This window comes from Lepidothrix coronata, unplaced genomic scaffold (assembly GCF_001604755.1).
Source record: "Lepidothrix coronata isolate B3197 unplaced genomic scaffold, Lepidothrix_coronata-1.0 Scaffold37, whole genome shotgun sequence".
NCBI lineage: Eukaryota > Metazoa > Chordata > Aves > Passeriformes > Pipridae > Lepidothrix > Lepidothrix coronata.
In genome coordinates this window covers 2,986,309-2,994,505 of record NW_016690217.1, presented here as the reverse complement: position 1 = coordinate 2,994,505, position 8,197 = coordinate 2,986,309, and the positions used below count along the sequence as shown (strand labels likewise).

Sequence of the window (8,197 nt, the reverse complement as noted above, 5' to 3'; positions counted from 1 at the left end):
AGTCAAGCTGCAAGCTTGAATAGTTATTAGGTAATTTTTAGGTTTTTGTCTTTGAAATGTGCCATGTCATTGGGTTCTTGTGATAATTTCAGCATAATTTTCTTTAATTTCTAGATTCTAAAATCAGGAATTTCTAAAGATATCAAATGATTCCAAAGGGCTAGGATTTTTTTTTTTTTTTTTTTTACCTATACCTTTCATTATGTTCCTGGGACAGATTTTATTAAAATCATAAGAGTCAAGTTTTCCTAATCCTGTTAAGGTAGATTAGGGATTACAGTTGAACCATCAGCCAAACTGCACATTTTTTAATGAGACTGAGAGCTTTGTTCACAACTAAGGAACAGAGGTATAAGGACTTTTTCTAAACAGGACTTTCCTACTTAGCTGGACTTTAGTCGAGATGATGTCCTGGAAATCTCTGGGTTTGGAATACCAAGTGGCACATAAAGGGACTTCAAAAAGTTTTAACTGAGACAACTCCTTTACTATATTGCCATTAAGAATTCTAAGACTGCATAGTGATCTTCAAAACTCCTCCTATAGGTATATCAAGGGCAGTCTTAGAATGCAGTTCTGACTCTAGAGCTTCTAAAATGTGCTACGAATGTCTTGTTGTGTCATCTAGAGAATACTGAAAAGGGAGAGTAGAGTCACCACTTGAACTGTTTTATGCTGCTCTACACAGTGGAGGAGTATTTACTGTTAATCTAAAAGGTTTGAATGGTCTTGTTCAGTGAACAAAACCTAAAAATCTTCACATCTTAATAACTTCAGTGTAATGACCAATTAATTTCATAATTGAAAAGAAAAAGTTATCTCCATTGCAAGCTAATAACTGAAACCAGTAGCAAGCCATATAAATAAAAAAGCTCAAGCCCCCCAAAACCAGACTTGCAAAACTGGATTAGTGCAAAGATGCAGTACTACAACTTCTTACAAAAACCTGCCTGTGTTCCTCAGACCATCATTCAGAGCTGACAGCTGAAATAATTTCTGCATTGTATCTAACCTAGACCTTGGAACAGACATGTGGCTATGATTTTGCAGAGTGCTGACACCATGGGTACTCTCCTTCTGAGGACAATACAGGTTGGTATCTTCAGTTACATAACTTTATAGACCAGTCATTAATAAAAAATAACACATCAAGTTACGATACCATGAGTCAACAATATCTGCACAGAAAGGCATTAATAACATATAGAACTGCTAGCTTAATCTTAGAAATCTAGCACTAAGAATTTTAGGGAAATGTTAGCAGGTGAGAGGTAACATTCAGAGCAAAAGATTTTAAGGGCTCCCATACAGATGATGTTTATGTTAGATGATAAACAAGTATTATCATTATATTTCTACACATAAGGAATCACAAAATCAACTTTACAGAGAAGAAATAGAAATGGATTTGTCCCAAAAGGGCTTTCTTAAAATATGGTTGACATTTTTGCTTATGGAGTAGTATTGCAGTATTAGGGATACTGAAATTTGTGTCTTTGTATACATAAAGTAGTATTACATGAAAGTCAAATTTGTATGTAGGGGTCAAAGAGATTACTCTATAGTCATTGTGCGTATTCATAATGATGGATTTGGAACACACTTTATTATCAATTGCTCAAATGTTTTAACAATAAAATCCAAAATATACATACTTGGAGTAACAAGAAACACATTTTCATACACCCTTTCTCTTCTCTAAGCTGCAGTTTGCTTCCTTAAGTCAGTGTTTTATACAAAGTGCACTATGTTTGATTTTTTTTTTCTTCTAATAATTGAATGAATTATATTCTCAGGTGGCCCAATTATAACTGTTGCCTGTAGCCATAACAAAATTAAAGATTTCTGGAAACGTTTTGTGTGAAGTGCACTTGATCAGCTAAGGCAGACATATTCCACAGATTTTCAGTGATTGCTCTCATGCCCAGAGGTAGAACCTTTGTTTAGTACTTTAATAAGATAACAGCCCTCCCAATATTAGCACAATATCCTATAGTCCAAATGAAGTCCCTTATGACTTCAGCAAAGAGTGTATTTTGACTTAAGGACAGAAAAAAGCACACATGCATGCACATACAAACACTGTTCATGTAGACTCATAAATAATGAAATTGGCAAGTACAGTATGATGTACTATTATCATGGCATTTGACAACTTAATTGTGTTAAATCTTAGCAATTAATTTCCCATTTATATTTGTAAAAGGGAAAGAGTAGGTAAACAGAAATATCTGAAATCTTTTCTGCTGTGTGAACTGAAATAAAGGCAATACCTAAATCTTCTAATATTCCATGGTAGCAATTCTGGAAGGATTTCAGAAAATGTAGCAAGGTTGCTTGTGGAGTAGACCTACTTTGCAGTTCTTTGTTTAAATCTCAACTGAAAGGGATGAAATTCATTACTGTGGCTGTTTACTCATGTGAATGCTATTGTCTCAAACTGCCAGTGTTACTGCAAACTAGCAATATCCATTTCAGATCTCTGTGAGTTTGCATAGTTTTCTATCATTTCAGGGCTTGCCATCCTAATCATTGCTGCCAACACAATATTGAATATTAAAGCTGTATAAGTGATGAAGTTTTCACTCTCAATTCTCTTTGCTTAGCGTGAGGGTTTACTTTTCTATTAAATCAGAGAAACCATTCTAAAGGAGCCTTTCAGTTTGGTTTGTTAATTCTGTTCATTTCATCAGATGAACTTCTAGACTCCACTTACAGAAGATTTCAAGGTAAAAATATTACCAGTATCATAAGCATTTCAAATGCTTTATTCTTATAAAAATTGCAGTTAATAAAGACCCATATGCAGTGAAATGACAGTGTTAATCTACATAGTGGTAAATATTCTTTCAGATTACTTTCTTCCTGTTGAATTAATAACATTGACTATTTTCCTTCCTATTCAACTACATTAACAATAATTTGAGCCCAGTATTGTAATACCTGTCAAAACGATGGCATGTAAAACTAACAGAGAAATCATTCTCAAAAGTTGCCAGCTGGCAAAAATGACTGAAAGTTCCAGGGGACAATGCTTCTAAAAAAATGTCTCTTTTTTTTTAATCGTAAAAATGCTGACTAGTTCACATTGCATTCTTCTTTAAGAGTTGGTCTTATCCTGATTTTGAACTGTTGATCTGTACCTGGCGGCTCATCTTTCTATTACAGTATGACATGGTCAGATGGGTGCTTTTTAAAAACAAGGACAGATTCATTAACTCAGAAGATTCCATCTTCAGTTAAAAATCTTTAGCAAAGAAACAGTTAAACTAGAAGAGTAAAAAGTTCAATTTGTAAAAAAAATCCTCTTTTTATATTTTAGCAGATACTTTCATTTATACACATAATGGATCTGTTATCCCAGTTAGCGAGGTGGAAAAAAACCAAAAGTAGTCCAGTCCTTTAAAATTGTTGTATTGAAAACTGAAGTGAAATAAATGCTATTTTTCTTTTGTTGTGGTATAACTGTAGTTTCCTTCTAATGGGATTCAGAAATTTCATTAATTTAAAATCTTCATTATTCATAGAGAGATGTATCAATCACAGCTCCTACATTATACATATAAAACTATAAAATATACAGCAATTCCTTTTTAATATGCAATGTAAATTGAACAAATTATAGTTTTTTAACAGAAAAAACAGTGCTATAGAATTTGTCTTAAAAGGAAGGACTGGATATTTTCATTCCTCTTCAAATTACAAAACCATAATTTTAAATCTCAAAATGTACCCCTTAAATATAAAAGAAGAAATGGTAGCAATTTGTCAGGTTTTCTTATCAGGCTAATGATAGCATTTTCTGAAGGTGGAAGGCAAATTACTATGATAATTATATTAAAACAAGCCATGGCTTTGTACTCTCACTGTTCTACCATTGATTAAGAAGAGTTTAGCTCAAAAATGTATTTGAAATTTAAAGATGTATCTCTAGAACTTAGAATATTATCTCTTTTTCACTTACCTTCAGTTACAGACTAGCCATGTAAATTAAAATCTGTGAGTGAAGGGTAAAAACATTTCTCATAAACAACAGGAGTTGCATCCCAGTTAGGCTACTGATTTGCAGTCTGCAAAGAATATATATTTACAAATATTTCTAAAAAAGGTTTTATAGAAGGACAAAGTAATAAATTATATTAAAACTCTACTGATTTTCTAAAAATCTTATGCTTACTTAAGATACAAATGATTTCTTAACAGACCATTTTTATTTTTAGGGATCATTTATCTTCCTTCCTCTCTGTGGTAACATAAAAGAGTTTGTCTTTCTGTCAGTTGTACTGACCATCAATTTCTGTGCTCTAATATCTCAGTAAAACTTGAATAGGAAATACATGCTACAATTCATCTGAGAAAGTCATCTGGAATAAGCTACAGGCTTTCAGAAGTATTTTCATGAAAAGCAACCATGTCTTTTTTTGTGAAATTCATCTCAAAAAAAAAAAAAGAAAAAAGCAAAGAAAAAACGAGAAGAAAGCAAGGAATAAAGGCCAACATGATTTATTAACCAAGCTGTGTATCCATTCAGAGCCAACTTTGTCAGACTCTCTTCATTTCATTCACACATGAATGAATTTTGTGGCCTCTGTTTTTTAGTGACACTTTTCTGCATATTTCCCCAAGAAATGTTTCCTGCATTTACATGGCAGCACTGCTGATAATCATTGCAAACAGCACCACAGTTATAGGAAAAGGATCTTGAAATACAAAAATCTGTGTGAGAAAAGTTTTGGGAAGATTATTCTGGCACATTGTTCAACCAGTCAAGCTACTACCCACAAGAACTGATCAAGTTTTTAGTCCCTATCTCCTAATTGATACCCAGGCATCTTCCCAAGGGTGAAGATTTCAAGATTTAAAGCTGTTTCACTTGCGAGAGCACAAGAAAGAAGTGCCACAAACACATATTTCAAATGAATTCTAGCAATAAATAGTATGGAGAACATCATCTTCTTCCTCCATTTAAAAAAAATGTGAAACAAAAAATATTTCAAAATAATTTATTAAGTAACTACAGTAAGTAAATACAACATAGCTCAGTTTAGGGGTAGGAATGTATAGAAATGTGTCCACAAAAAGAAGTTTGAAACTTGCATTTAAATCTGTTATTCTGAAGTAGGCATCATTTTATGCCCTCAGGATACAAGTAAAGTTCTTAGGAATTCTGACATCAATGTTTGTAGGAGGAAAGAAGTATCCTGTAACCGCCCATGTCTCTCAAGGTATTTCAAATATTTAAAGGGAAGGATGAATTCTACTTTAAAATACACACTTTCCTAAGTTGTGATATAAAATACAGAGCCACAATTAAAATTTGGTTGGAAGAACAGTTATAATCTCTTTCTGCTATAGGGGAACTAAACTGAGGTGAACTGAACAGAACTCCTTCCTATGGAGACAAATCTGTGCTTTTCTTGGTATTTAGTGAGTGACAAATCAGGAAAATCAGACAAATTGTACACAAAGTCATTATGTGCTTCCAAATACCCACATCAAGTCCTAAAATACAACCTCGGACTGTAGCCCCAAAAGCACAACACTCTGCAGAGAAACTGAGGAGCTTGTGGTTTCCCTGTGCTGCCAGAGCACTGGGAAGAGGCGACATGAAGGAATGAATCCTGGCTCACTGCCACTGGGAGTAGGGCAGGGCACAACCACAGGCAGTAACCCCAGAATGCAAAACAGAAATATGCTGTCTTTTATGCCTTTTCCAATTACAAACCTTTAAAATGTCCTTCCTCCTTAGGCCTTAAATAACTACTAATTTTATCTCTTACTGCTTTCAAAAGAAATGAAGACTCAAAATGGCAACATTTTCTTTTTATGAAACACATGACTTGTGCAGTCCCAAGCACCTGTGCAGACCCATGCACACATATTTGCACAGAGCTGATACCCTGTACAGTGAGAGAGATCAAAAGGGAGAAGAAGGGTCCTAGCTGCTTTTCAGTACGTGTTGATGTTGGTATGCGGACAACTGGGGAATTTCATTGTCCAAAATATATGCACTAAAAAATGTTCAGGGTCTATTTTCTGAACGCTTTAATACTTTTGGAGGTCTCGATCATAGCATCTCAGACATATCCTATCTGATACAGTTCCAGCTGAAATATGGGCCCCCATTATGATGACCTCATGCTAAAGTCAGCTTTTTTTAATGAGATTTCTCAACACAATGTCATCTATTTTAAGGCAAAGATGATATTGCTCCTGTGGTGTGCATGTTAGATGGTAGGCAAATGATAAAAAGAAAGGTCATGGCAATAGCAGTTTGATGAAAAATGAATAATTTGATTATTTTCATGGTGTGGATCAATAATGTTCTGCATCTACTGAAACACATTGCCTGAAGGCACTTGGATAATCAATGGCATAAAACAGAGCCTGCCTTTACCCAGACTTGCAGCCTCTCTTGATCTTTCTTGGGAGGACTCTTGACGCCTCTAATTTATGTCAAGTGCGTATCAAAGAAATTCCAAAGAGCCTGGCTCATAAAGAGTATTTTAGTGGTAGTCATTTGAAGTCTACTTACATATGTTCCTTATGTAACTGTGTTTAAGTACTTCCCCTCCAATGCCTGGGAATTCCTAGAAAGGCATGAAAGCTACCTGGTACTAGCATAACAGTCAGTATCTTAGAAAAGGAAGGGACAAATCTTCTAACCCTCTCTACGCTGCAAGCTGACAACAGTACAAAGACAAGAATTTCAGTCAATGGGGCATGTAAATAAACCCTTCTGCACCACCCAAGAATTCTCTTTAATGATGTGCTGGGCACTGACATTTTTAATTTAATAGAGCAGCCACTGGAAAAAATTAGTTCTGCATGATATTGGGAAGAGACAGTTGAGGACATGATTTTGTTCAGTAATTTCTCTGTTCGTTTGCAGTGGAAAAAGGGAGTTGGCATCTTCTAGCTGCCAAAAACCCCTTAAGTCGAGGATAGTTATTTCATTCTATCTGTGGAGCTATTCTTCCCATCAAGCCATTGCAAGCAAGAAAATAATTCCCAGTGGTAGTCCCACTACTACAGTGTTTGCTGTAACAGTATTTACTCATTTCTTAACATGTTCTAACTGCTATACTTTAAATAATTGCTAATGTGCACACACACACCTGCATGCACACAGTCAACATTACTTTTCTATCTTCCTTAAAGCTTTCTCAAAAAATATTTTTTTTCCTTTCAGCAGTTGCCTATCATAACACAAAAGATGATGTATACTCCTCTGTAAAGAACTAGAAAAGCATTAACCACCAATTAGAGAAATACAGACTGTAGTACATATAGTTTAGCTTATGAGGTAGTAAAAGTTGTTTTCAGCATCAAGATCATTGATTTTCTATAGCAGCTGAAGACAGGATAAAATTATTGCACTTGTTAGATCCTTGTTGACTGTTCAACATTAGCTAAATTCACAAAATAAATATCCATGTAGAAGTGATTCGGTGATTCCGGGTCAGATCTAATTCCCAAGGTCAAGTTACCCTTTGAACATTTTCTGAGTACATAATCTTAGCACAATCCATCAAAGAGACTCACATACTCCTTTTGTCTATTGGCTCTTAAAAACACTAATGTTTAGGAGATTAAGTGGACTCAGCTTTGATAGACAGAGCAATTCTTCCAAAGTGCTCAACCTTCTCTCAAACTGGAAACTGCCTAAGGCTGGCTTTGCAAAATGCTATTTCTAACTCTACAAGTGACCTGGACATTATTATTCCTTGCCATTTGAGATACTGGGTTCTGTCATTGTCTTCTGTAATGCAGTGTGAGCGATGCAAGGTAATGGTGTTGAGCATCAAGTTTCTTAGATTGAAACCTGCTTTTCCACAGGCTGTATCCAATCAGAAATCCACAAGCCTGAGAGACATGCTTATGATGGGCATCACAAGCTGGACATCTCATTGATGACGGCTGGAAAAGAATAAATCCCTGCAGGTGTATTTGAAGACTTATGATCAGAGACTCTGGACCTCCAATGACTTTTCTTTTAGCTATTTCTGCTGACAGGCCTCTTGATCTCTCTTCTGTAAACAGGGACCTGCTTCCTGAAGGTTATATACAAGGTGAGGTGGAGCTGGACTGCCTTGTCCTCTTTTCTTCTAATGATAAAGTGCTAAAACTTACAGGGGGCCCCTGGTGGTCTAGTGGTTAGGATACAGTACCCTCACCGCTGCGACCTGGGTTCAAT

At 35.3% G+C, this 8,197-nt stretch overlaps 1 protein-coding gene across 1 annotated transcript in view; it reads right to left on the bottom strand.

The window, feature by feature from the left end:
- Window positions 1–8,197, bottom strand: part of FBXL17 (F-box and leucine rich repeat protein 17) — a 297,305-nt gene that overhangs the window by 6,698 nt on the left and 282,410 nt on the right. The gene's annotated exons all lie outside the window — the stretch shown is intronic.